Here is a 13,680-nt window from a genome sequence, read left to right as displayed (position 1 = left end):
ACTGAGTGATGTGGAAACGAGATACTCGCAGACTGAGAAAGAAGCACTCGCCATTGTGTGGAGTTGCGAACATTTCCATTTCTATGTTTATGGACATCCATTCACACTGGTGACCGATCACAAGGCACTCAAAATCATCTGGAATAACCCAAGATCAAAACCACCTGCCAGAATAGAAAGATGGGGACTGAGACTTCAGCCATATAACTTCAGAGTGGAATACAGAAAAGGTGCTGATAATCCAGCTGACTTTATGTCACGTCATCCAGTGCCAACATAGGAGAATGAAAGTGCTCGTGCATGTAAGGTTGCAGAAGAGTATGTCAATTTCTTCTCTTATCACTCTACCCCAAAAGCCATGACACTTCACGAGATAAAAACAGAGACTCTGAAAGACCAGGTTCTGCAGGAAGTCATCGGTCACATCAGGAACAACACGTGGCATCTAACAGATAAATCCCAGCATGCTGACATTTTGAAATCATTCAAACATGTTCAAAGTGAACTAACAGTAGCTGACTCATCTGACTTCATACTCAGAGGCACGAGGATAGTTATTCCAACTGTCCTACAAGAAAGAGCAATACAACTGGCACACGAAGGGCACCAGGGTATCGTCAAGACCAAAGCGCTGCTACGTACCAAAGTATGGTCCCCAGAGATCGATCGGAAAGCAGAATCTGCAGTTCAAAACTGTCTGCCATGCCAAGCTAGCACACCTGTCACACACACTGACCCTCTGCAGATGTCACCATTACCCGAAACGCCCTGGCACAGTGTCAGTGCAGAATTTTATGGACCACTCCCTACGGGGGAATACCTGCTCGTTATCACAGACGAGTATTCTCGCTATCCAGTCATTGAAAGTGTACGCTCAACATCAGCATCTTCTGTTATCCCAGTCATTGACAAAGTGTTCTCCATGTTTGGAATCCCAAGGACAGTAAAAACTGACAATGGTCCTCCTTTTAACAGTGAGGCTTTCTCACAGTTTGCAGACTACCTAGGATTTCATCATTGCAAAATCACACCTTGTTGGCCTCAGGCGAATACCATTGCTGAGAGATTTATGAGAACCCTATGCAAAGCACTGAGAGTTGCCGAGATGCAGGGCACACCATGGAGACAGCAACTAAACATCTTTCTTCGTGAGGACAGATCTACACCTCATTGCACAACAGCGAGCTCACCAGCTGAAATACTGTTTCAACGCCAGCTATACACCAAGCTCCCTTTCGTTAACACCACTCCACGGAAGTGTTCAGATGCTGAAGTGAGAGCAAGGGATGATAGTGCAAAGATCAAGATGAAGGTGATCGCAGATGCAACTCGTCGCGCCAGACCACACTCACCAAGTCTGGGTGACACAGTGCTGCATCGCCAACCCAAGCACAACAAATTATCCACACCATACAATGCAAAACCCTATAAAGTGACTAAAGTTAAGGGTTCTGAAATTACAGCTACAAGGGATGGACACTCAATTGTCAGGAATGCCTCATTCTTCAAGAAAATCAGACATGGACTTGAAGATGCCCCACCTGGACGGCATGTCGACCCCGCCTTAACAGACAAGCCCGGATACCCAGTCAGATCAAACAGACGCGTACCTATGCATCTGTCTGATTACATCACATCTAAGACTTGAATATCTGAGTGACCCGTTAAAGGTTACGCTGCGTGTAACATGTTTGTTGTTCCTGACTCTAACACTGTAACCAGTATTCTAGTGTTGAATGTTGATAGTGATTAGTCAGAGATCTGCGCAAATGCAGTGCTGTTTAAGTGATGTTTAGGTGTGGAGAAACTCAAGTAATAAGAACGTTCAGTAATTTTCTTAGGTGTTGTTATCATAGGTTCAGATTAATAATTCACCTCACTGAGTACCTATGTTTGTTAAAGAAAAAAAAAAAAAGGAGGTGATTGTGATGTTTACAGAACTTTTATTTTGAAAGGTCGAATGTAAGGCAGAAGGAGGATATAGAAAAAGGAGACAACAGAAAACGGTAGATGAACAAGTTAGCGCTGCAGACTGTGTTGCCGCTGCAAGCCTGAGAATTAAAGAATGGAACTGAGAAAGACTGAAGGTGTCATCATTAATGTTTGAGGCATGCAAACATAACAGTACCGCTGAAAGCGGCCGTCATCCAGGCGCAGCTCCTGGAGCAAATGGTGAAAACTCCAAAAAAACTTAAAAAAAAAAAACAACAAAAAAACAAAAAAAAACATCCCCATTTTAAAATGTCATGTGACAATCTGATTGGCTTACGGAATGATGATGTCACAAGATGTGACATCATTAATACCTTTGATCCTTTGAAGTTCTGAAGTCTATAAATAGGGATCAGAAGCAGCAATTTTAAAACAGTTTGTTCGCAGACTTCAAACGTTCGACACGAGATACATTTGCAAATATTTCTAAGCCTTTTCAGAGTCACTGTGCACAGGCTCCAACATGGGACGAAAACGCCGACAAAGAAAAATAAATAATGCTGCCTCTCCTTCGTGGTCTGGCCAGCCAATCTCTTCAGGAGAAATTACCATGGATGTTGTCTTATCAATCCAAAGGGCATTACAGGAAAGTCAGAAGGAAAACTCTGACCTCCATGACAAAGTTAAACAAATTGAAGAAGAGAAGCTTCAACTAGAGGAGAAGTGCAGACAATTGGAAGCACGAAATAAAGACCTGGAAGGAAAACAGCAACGGCAGCCTGATATAAAAATTATCAATGAGGGAATGAAGTTTGGTCAAGGACGAAAGAATTTTTTTTCCCGTATTTTTTCATCGGGAACACAGAGTGCTGAATTAAAAAAAACATCTGCCCAGCTTCAAGGAAAGAAAGCTACTATTGAGGAGATACAGATACTTCAAGGAAAGCTCGATGAAGCTGAGAAAACAATTGAAAAAATCCGCCAACAGAAGACTGAACAGGAAATACAAATGGAGCACAAACTGAAAGAGCTTCTTGAAGAAAAAAAGCAACAGGAAGAAGAAAAGCGTATTCTCCAGGATTTTGAGAGAAGGAATCTAGAACTGCGAGAATTTTGTAATGAAATGATGGAAAAAACATCTGAACTGGAAAGAAAAAAGACAATGCGACTGCAGCGCAAACTCAAAGACATGAGGGAAATGTGCGTAGATCTGGCAGTCAGGTTTGGTGAAACAGAGTTCAAAAATATAGAGCTTCTTGAAGAAAAAGAGAAACAGGAAGAAGAAAAACGTATTCTCCAGGATTTTGAGAGAAGGAATCTAGAACTGCGAGAATTTTGTAATGAAATGAAGGACAAAAAACCTGAACTGGAAAGAGAAACAGAAATACCAATGGAGGACAAACTCAAAGCCATGAGGGAAATGTACGTAGAGCTGAAAGTCAGGTTTGATGAAACAGAGTGCAAAAATAAAGAGCTTCTTGAAGAAAAAGAGAAACAGGAAGAAGAAAAACGTATTCTCCAGGACTTTGAGAGAAGGAATCTAGAACTGCGAGAATTTTGTAATGAAATGAGGGAGAAAACACCTGACCTGGAAAGAGAAAAGGAAATACTGGAAAGACAATGTTCAGAGATGCAGTGTACGATCGATGGAATGAGGAAAAAACACTCAGAGCTCATGAATGAAATGTTGTTGAGGGTCAGTGACTTGGAGAGCCAAATAAGTGAAATGCAGGCACAAAAGCAACAACAAGAGAAAAAATATGAATACCTGCTGCTTATGCATCAAGTATTCAAGAGAAAAATTGACCTGATAGAAGAGATGTACAAGAAAAAACAAGAGAGAAATACAGACATGTGCAAGGCAAATGGAATGGAGGAGGCAACGTACGAAGACCCGAAAGAAAAGCCTAGAAAAGAACAAGCAGGATTAAAAGAAATGGAGCAAAGATGCAAGCAACTCGAGGAGCAAAATGCAGAAACAAACGATCAGTTGAGAACCCTTATCCTGGAGAAAAAAGCGCTCATGGAAAAATACCTGGAAATGAAGAAAAGAGGCGTCTGCTGGTTATTCAGATGATTTAGCCTCGTCCTCCTCCACCTGTGATCCATCTTAATTTTCACCTCTCCTGTCCCCCCTCTCCCTTTCTCTCCTAACACATATTCCCTACCTTCTTAATCTTTTTTCTTTTTTTCCACCCTCACCCTCTCCCCCAACCAGTCCCAGCAGTTGACTGCCCCCTCCTGAGCCTGGTTCTGCTGGAGGCTTCTGCCCGTTAAAAGGCAGTTTTTCCTCCCCACTGTCGCCTAGTGCTTGCTCAGAGGGGATTGTTGGGGTTTTCTCCCCTTCCCCCTCCCCCCCCCCCCCCTTCATTTATTTATTTGATTGTTTAAGTTTCCTTTTATGTTGTTTCTGTAGTTACTTGTTTTACTTTTTTCAACTTATGTAACAAAATAATAAACCAATTGAATTTATCCTTTGAGTATTTTTCATCTAATCTTTACAGAATTAAGCTCTGTCTTTTATTTGCTTGTTAAAACTCCATAAATGGTGAAGTAAAAACCTGGGATATGGTTTAAAACATTGAAAAAGACTAACCAACTAGTCTAAAACTAAGAAACACTTAAATATTACGTTAAATTGAAAACAGTTAAAAAGAGATATCCCTGTTCATAAATGTCATGTGATAATCTCATTGGCTTGTGGAGTGATGATGACATCATCACTCCTGGAGGGAAAAAGAAGCACAAAAGTGGCAGGAAGACGAAGAAAAAACACGGCATAATGATACTTTTACGTTTTGAAATCTACAAAGGTTTGCACTGTGAGAATCAACTTGTGAGAACTGTGACTAATCTTCATGTGTGTGTGTAAAAAATAAATAAATAAATAAAGTGTATAAAGTGTGTGGCGAGGGGCTAGTTATTCTGAGAAACCCTGCTGCAATAAATGAGGGACCACTGTATATACTTTCTCTATGAGTCTCCAGGTGAAGGCACAGCCATGAAGTCGTCCACTAGACAGTCCCAGATGGCCGTCGCTACCTGGGGGATGATCTGGCACACCGTGGACACACCGACTCTGTAACTGAACGCGATGGTCCTGGAGGAGTCCCTGGTGGCAAGGAACCTGGACAAAATTGTTCAAAATTAATATTATGTGTACTGCAGTTACAAAATTACAAAAAATTACAAAATATTCAAACTCCGAAATACTTTTGTGATGTCAGATTTAAATTACAAAACATAAATCTTACATAACACATTTTGTAATTAAAAGGATAATTACATAATATATATTAGATATAATATAAAACAGTCAGTTGTGTTTTGTTTTAACTTTAACATATCATAATTTGATTGGTAGCAACTTTTACCACTACAGTGAGCCAATCACTCATAATTCCTAAACATGTCAATCAGGTAGGAATGAAGTAAGACATTAATAGAAATAAAGAGTTGTATGTAGCCCTTTCCTTGCATAAATCATTGTTAATATTTTTGAAAAATTAGCCTGTGATAAGACAGCATATCAAGATAGAATATGCTGGATAGAACCATATAACTAAAGATGAACCAAACTGTTCACAATTTTATCTAACTCTCAGTTTTAAGAAAGGCTGGTGACCCTTCTTATAGAGTCTGACAGCTGCTGGGATTATATACAAATATTCAACTATACCAGAAATAAACCAGGTCTAAATAAAAAAAAGGAGTGAGTATCACTACAAAGATTAACCCACAGTGGTCCTCATACCACAGTTTGATATCAGCAAACACCGAGAGCATACACTGATATGACACCACAGCCATGCTATCAATGCAAACACTGATAACATGGCATCAATCGAATTAAATCGGGACTTGATGAGACCTTTTGAGTAGGGCTGGGCGATATGGCCTAAAATCCATATCGCAATATAATTTGAAGCATGTGCGGTAACGATATATATCACGATATAAGCCAAATAACTATATATGTAAGATTTAAATGTGCTGTTGCTCACAAGTAAAATGTGAAATAATCAGCAGCTTGTTTTGATTTAAATATTTATTTCCCATAATAAGTTCAACAGGGCAGATGTACTTAAAATGAGGCTTCAGTTTAGGCAAAATAAAGGCAAATATTACAAACTACACAAAAAGTAGCCGCTAAAGCCTTTAAGTTTCAAAGTAGAACAAACAAAACAGACTACTAAATTGTCAGTTCCACTTAGAAACAAAATATTAATTCTAAAAATAAATCTTAGTTTATTTTACAGAAGAGACAAAATTGACTAACTTATAATATTGCTTTGGAAGCGCTGTCTGAGAGACATGTTTATGTTCAAGGAGTTGGTAACGAGGATCCATTACCCTAATTAGCTGCTTGAATCCTTCATTGTGGACCGTGTTTATTGGTAGCATGTCTTTAGCAAGACAGTAAGCTATGGCATTCGTTATGTTGCTATGTCTCTTAGCTTTTTTGTCATATGGTAAGACGCTGGAGAAAGCAGACTCAATTGACTGTTGCTGCTTCACAGGGATTCCCCTGGTTGTTTTCGATGACGAATTAGCGCTTTCAGTCAGAGATTGAGCGTGGGTGGTACTGCTTCAGGTGATAAAAAAGGTTTGTTGTATTTCCAGACTTTGTGCAAACATGCTTTCGGCACAATTTACAGTGCGCGTTACTCTGTTTTTTGTCAGACTTCAAATAGCCGAAAAACCTCCACACTACGGAACTTCTCTGGTCTTTCCTTTCGACAATCTCTCTGGCATTGGAGCCGTCATCTGTGCTCTCTTCGGTAACTTGGTCACCTAGACTTTTCTCTAGTCGGAACACTTATTTTCTCCATTACCCGGCCGCACGGCGGCGGGCTGCTTCCCAAACAAATACACATGCGCGGCTTGGCACTTGAGCTGTACGTAACAAGTTACGTGACGTGACGCTGCGGCTGTGATTGGTTAAGCTCTGCACTACTTAATTTGTATTGGCTATTCGTTTTTATAAGAGAGGAAGAGAGAGAGAGAGAGGTCTATCGCAATAGTTTAATTTTTCTATTGAGAAAAAGGTATTTCGCAATACATATCGTTATTGTTCTATCGCCCAGCTCTAATCACTGATATATATTCTTTTCTTCTGTATAACGTATTTTCCACACAAAAAAATCCTTTAATTTTCTCAAAAATCGAGAGTGTGCCTTATGTATGAATTCTGGTGATCTCGAACCGATTTCTGCGTGCAAAAATTGTTTAAAAAACGTTAAAAAAATGTTTTAGCACAACTTTGGTAAGCCGCACTGCTTGATGAATTGTCAGAGCATTACGGCTGCTGTAGTGAGGAGCTTCGCGGAGTAATCTGGGTCCAAAACTCCGTCCATTTCAGGTCCCAAAGTCAAACGAACACTAAGAGTTAAAAACGGTCTAAATTCTTTCATCTTTAATTAAATCATCAGCGTTGCTGCTTTATCTGGTGTAACAATTACATTTTACATCCATGAAAACAGAATTTATTAAATTTAACGGAGTTAGAAGTTAACAAGAAGTTAGCTCGCTAGTTTCCACCTTTCATACCATGTTCTGACAGAGACTTTTGAAACTAATTAAAACGTATAGCTCTGCTACCACTTCCAACATAAATGAAGACAGAAAACTAAACAGCAGAGGCGTTTGTAGGGTTACTGAAGTTGGATTACCTGGTATATAATGATGTGCTACGTGATTGCTAGCGACACAGCTATGTTAGCATAACATTAGCACAGTGAAGCTGGAGGATGAACGCCAACTTTTTCCCACTCATTAAAAGTTAACGTGACTGATTCTGGTGGTCAGGGACAAATGCAATTGCATAGCAGGATGCTATACACGGGCCAAACTTTAGTCAGGAGAACAACTGAGATTATTCATCCACAATACGAGGTTAGTTATTAATATACTGAGAGTAAGTAAGTAAAGTAAGTAAAATTTATTTATATAGCGCTTTTCACAGATAAAAATCACAAAGTGCTTTACAACACAGGAAATGGGAATATAAAAACAATATAACAGTAAATAAAACAATGTAAAACAATAAAACTTTAAAAACAGCATAAGAAGAAATTAATCAAATGCTTTTCTAAATAAAAATGTCTTCAGCTTTTTCTTAAAAGAATCAATGGAGTCCGTGCAGCGAAGAGACAGCGGGAGAGAATTCCACAACCGTGGTGCCGCAGTCTGAAAGGCCCGATCACCACGAGTTTGAAAACGAGTGCGCGGTACCACCAGCAGTCTCTGATCTAATGACCTTAAAGCCCGAGAAGATGTATGTGGTTTCAGCAGGTCAGATAAATATTGAGGAGCCTGACCATGTAGGGCCCTAAAGGTTAGAAGTAAAATTTTAAAATGAAACCTAAAATTTACAGGCAACCAGTGAAGGGAGGCCAAGACTGGAGTGATATGTGATCTTCTCTTTGTGCCTGTTAAGAGACGTGCTGCAGCAATCTGCACAGTCTGAAGATGATTTAAGGCTGATTTGTTAAAACAAGTAAAAAGGCCATTACAATAGTCTAAACGAGAAGAAATAAAAGCATGAATAATCATCTCAGGTTCAAGCTTTGATACCATTAGTCTTAGTTTAGAGATATTCCGTAAATGATAAAAACAGTTTTGGACCAGCTGCTTAGAATGCTGCTCGAGCAACATCGAGCTGTCAAATATGACACCGAGATTTCTAAGGCTTGATTTTACAGAAGGGTCTAAGAAGCTGATATGCTGTCTAATTTCTGGGACCATGTGGTCTGGAGCAATAATTAGAGTTTCTGTTTTATCAGAGTTTAGTTGGAGAAAATTGTCATATAACCATTTGTTGATTTCTGTCAGGCAATTACTTAAACTAGACAATTTATAAAACTCAGACATTTTGAAGGAACAGTATAGTTGGATGTCGTCAGCATAGAGATGATAGGAGATATATTTATAGCGCTTAATAATTTGGCCTAGGGGAAATACATAAAGTAAAAAGAGAATTGGACCCAGGACAGATCCCTGAGGTACCCCACACGGCAAAACTGTTGATTCTGATGTGACATGATTCATGCAAACAGTAAAAGATCTCTCAGACAGATATGATATAAACCATTTTAAAACAACACCAGTAATCCCAAACAAGTTCTCGAGTCTGTTTATCATGATACTGTGATCTACAGTGTCAAAAGCAGAGCTGAGATCCAACAGGACTAGCACTGTGTACTCTCCAGAGTCTGCTGCCATCAAGATATCACTAGATACTCTAAGAAAGGCCGTTTCAGTGGAATGCAATTTACGAAAACCAGACTGGAAAGTGTCCATAACAGCATTTTTATCCAGGAAATAGTTAAGTTGTTCTAGTACTACTTTTTCTAAAATTTTTCGATATAAAGGGCAATTTGGATATTGGCCTATAACTGTTAGGAAGAGATGGATCCAGCTGAGGTTTCTTTAATATTGGCTCAACAATAGCTTGTTTAAAGAAGCTGGGGACTGAGCCAGTATGAAGAGAAGTATTTATCATTTCCACAATACAGGGGCCAATTGAATCAAACACACTAGTGAAAAATGAAGATGGAAGGACATTAGGGGGCTTGAAGTCTGTTTTATATGACAAAGCAGGCCTCTGATGTCTTGTAATGTAACAGGAGTAAAAGAGGACCAAGTATCAGAGGAGAGCAAGTTGAAAGTTTGATATTTCCCCATATTTCAAAAGTGCTTCATCTCTTTGCTATGACTGTCGCCCGCCATAATTTGCAGATTTTAATGGTTTTAGCCGCCGCTATGCTTTCGACCAAAACAGGCGCAGCTTGATGACATCATCAACATGCGCTATCGGATAGAGCGGTATAGTCAAAATCTCTATCGTTGGCCAAATTTATATTGTTTCTATCAGATATCGTTTATATCGCCCACCCCTACTCGCCCTCAAACTGGGCGAGGGAAAGACGGTGGTACCTGTGATGTTTACAGAACTTTTATTTTGAAAGGTCGAATGTAAGGCGGAAGGAGGATATAGAAAAAGGAGACAACAGAAAACGGTAGATGAACAAGTTAGCGCTGCAGACTGTGTTGCTGCTGCAAGCCTGAGAATTAAAGAATGGAACTGAGAAATACTGAAGGTGTCATCATTAATGTTTGAGGCATGCAAACATTACATTGGCGACGAGAGTAAAGGTTACAACCAAAGCAAGACGAAGGAAGTTGCCCTACCCGGAGCTTAGGAGACAAGAACATGGCTGCACACGCTACTCCACTTCCACCCTTCGACACGGACACCGACCTCGGTTCCGTCGGACCTCGCTGGACGAAATGGCTTCAGAGGTTTGAGAACTACACCACGGCAATGAATATTACTGGAGATGCGAGATTAAGAGCATCATTGCTGCATGTGCCTGGTGAAAAAGTCCATGACGTTTACGACACGTTAGCAACAGTTGGCGACAAGTACGCAGATACAAAACAGAAATTGTCAGCATACTTTGTGCCTAAGAAAAACGTGCAGTATCAGATTTATCTATTCAGGAAAGCGGTGCAGGAATCAGGTGAAACGTTGGACAACTATCACACCAGGCTTAGGATTCTAGCCAAAAACTGTGAGTTTGCAGACATGACTGCAGGAATCAAAACACAAATTATCTAAAGCTGTACATCATCACAGCTGCGTAGAAAAGCACTCAGAGAACCTGATTTAACGTTGGATGATCTATTAAATCATGGGCGTGCATGTGAGTTGTCTGAATTGCAAGCTACAGGGATGGAAGCTGACAAGACAGCTGCAGTTAATAAAGTACAGCACAAAACAGGACGTGACACCACGGCTAGAAACAAATGGACACCCTCATGGCAGCCGAATAACCGCAAACTGTTCATCAAGTAACAGATAGCGCTGCACACGTGGAGACAGGGCACACATCCAGCAGTGATGACGCTTATGTATATGTGGTGAACACAGCTCAACATCCTAAACTCCCACATACTGAAGTCAGAGTAATGGGCACTATTCTGCCCCTCGGTTGTTACTTTGTTGGGTTTCTTTGGCTGGCGCATTTCTCAGGTTTCCCAATAGTGGGCAGTATTACCCCTTCAGTTTGTGGCTTCTTCTTTGGTTATTTGGTGTGCACTACACTGCCCCCTTTGGTGATGGGTTGTAAGCAGCAGGCAAAGTTCACGCAGGCAGTGGGAGAGAATGCATGGAGCAGAGAACAAGCTGCGAAACTTTAAGCCCAGTGTACATTGTTGGGGACTTTGTTGAGCCATAATCTGTAAGTAAGCAATGTCTAACTTCATTTTCTGTAAGATTTGTTACTTTCATGTTACTTAAAAGGTTATTTGAACGTATAAGGAAAGATGTTTATGGTGAATGTAAAGCGTAAGGAAAGCTATGTTGCTAACTTCTGTTTTGTTTACAAAATATGTTGATACTGATGCTTACGTATTATTTTACTGTATGTTCACAGTCTTACAAATTAAAAGAGGAAAAAAATGGTCTTCAGTTAAAGACACAAAGACAAAGCGATGTGTCCTGTCGTTCCTGGAACCATCTCCTCTTATGTTAAGCTCGCTGCATAGGGTGAATAGCCATACATTCACCTGAGGGCAGCAGAGTAAGAAGATTATCTACCTATCAAGCACCCAAGATGTCTCAGCCTGAAGCATCACCGCCTCTCTCCCAGATGGTGGTCCGGTCAGAGTGCCACTCACGCTCTTTACGTTCTTCACGTCGTTCATCCACCAGTCAAGCTGCAGCCCGAGCCAGAGCAGAAGCAGAAGCCGCCCGCACTAGAGCACAGTACGCCAAACGCCAGATCGACATGGAGGTTGAGAAGGCACGCATCGAGGCAACACTAAACGCTCTAAAGAAGGAGGGTGAGGCTGAAGCAGCGCTCGCCGCAGCTCATGTCCTGGACGGCAGCCGACGAGGAGCATGACGCCGTTGACCTCACAGAACAAGGAGTCTCCTCTAAGACACCTCCTTCCATCAGACGCGCTCAAGATTATGTGAACGCTCACTTCACTAACCGCAGCTTGGTAGTTAATGAAGACGGAAAGCCTGATACAGGACAACTGGTTGGTAATAACGACGCTCAGCATCTACGACAGAGTCAACCACCAGTTGCCTCCTCTCCAGGTGAACATCTCACTGATTTTGTAAATCAGAAGCAACCAAAGTCCCCTCCTATAAACAGAAAAACTGACATTTCAACCCAGCCTAAACCTTCATTGCCTCCACAGACTGAACTCTCAGATTTCACAGCCTATCTAGCGCGCCGTGATCTGCTGACAGCGGGATTCAAGGTTTTTGACAACCGTCCTGAGTCTTACTTGTCCTGGAAGTCCATTTTCCGCAACGCCATAGAAGGCCTCAACCTCAAGTTCAGCGAAGAGCTTGACCTCCTCACCAAGTGGCTCAGCGGGGAGTCACTACAACATGCGCTGAGGATCAGAGCGGTCCATGTGAACAACCCACACGCAGGTCTTCAACGTTTGTGGCAACGTCTTGACAAAAGTTTTGGTTCTCCAGAGGTAGTCGAAGCGTCACTTTTCCAACGCTTACAGTCTTTTCCAAAAATATCTAATAAGGACACTCACTTATTGCAGGAGCTTGCAGATCTCCTGTTGGAGTTAGAGTATGCACAAAGTGAAAATTATCTACCCGGCCTTAGCTTTCTGGACACCCCAAGAGGGATAAACCCGATAGTGGAAAAGCTCCCCTACGGACTCCAGGAGTCCTGGGTGAAACAGGGTACAAAATACAAAAGGGACAACGGTGCAGTTTACCCACCTTTCTCATATTTTGTTCAGTTTATAAATGATTATGCAGAAATGAAAACAGATCCTAGCTTTATGTTACAAAGTTCAAACATAGTAGCTCCAAAACCTGATAAGCCATTGTTGAAACCAACTAAATACAGAGGTGCGGTTGCAGTGAACAGAACAGATATTAGTCAAACAAATGGCACAGCTCGAATGTCAGTTCTCAACCCAGACAGACAATGTCCTATTCACCACAAGCCTCATTCACTTGCCAAATGCAGGGGTTTTAGGTCAAAAACACTAGATGAAAGGAAAAGCATCCTCAAAGAACATGCTATTTGTTATAAGTGTTGTTCTTCCACAGGTCACCGAGCTAACGATTGCAAAGCCATTATCCAATGCTCGGAATGTAATAGTGACGCTCACGTGTCTGCCATGCATGCTGGCCCACCTCTGTGGGCAACCAAGGACTCCGGCCTCAAAGCCACGGCGGGGAGTCTGATCCTTCAAGCCCTGTAACCACAACTGCTTGCACAGAGGTGTGTGGCCCACGTCTTAAAGGCAAATCCTGCTCTAAGATTTGTTTAGTCGACGTGTATCCCCGCACAAATCCTGAAGAGAAAAAGAGGATGTACGCCATGTTGGATGATCAAAGCAACTCATCCTTAGCCAGGTCTGCTTTCTTCGACATGTTTATTGTGAAAGGCACTATGCTCCCATACACCATGAAAACATGTGCAGGTTTGTCAGAGGCTGGAGGACGCAGAGCAACTAATTTCGTTATTCAGGATGTAAATGGGGAAGTGTCCATGGTGCTGCCCACACTGACAGAATGTGATCACATTCCAGATAATAGAGATGAGATACCCACCAAGGAGGCTGTGTCAGCTCACCCTCATCTACACGCACTCGCTTCACAGATCCCTCCTCTGGACCCAGCCGCGGACATTCTCCTCCTCTTGGGCCGGGACATCATCCAAGCTCACAAGGTTCGCAGTCAGGTAAATGGTC

The sequence above is a fragment of the Neolamprologus brichardi genome, chromosome 10 (assembly GCF_056152115.1).
Source record: "Neolamprologus brichardi isolate AB-2024 chromosome 10, ASM5615211v1, whole genome shotgun sequence".
In the NCBI taxonomy this organism is placed as follows: Eukaryota; Metazoa; Chordata; class Actinopteri; order Cichliformes; family Cichlidae; genus Neolamprologus; species Neolamprologus brichardi.
This window is presented reverse-complemented; position numbering follows the sequence as displayed.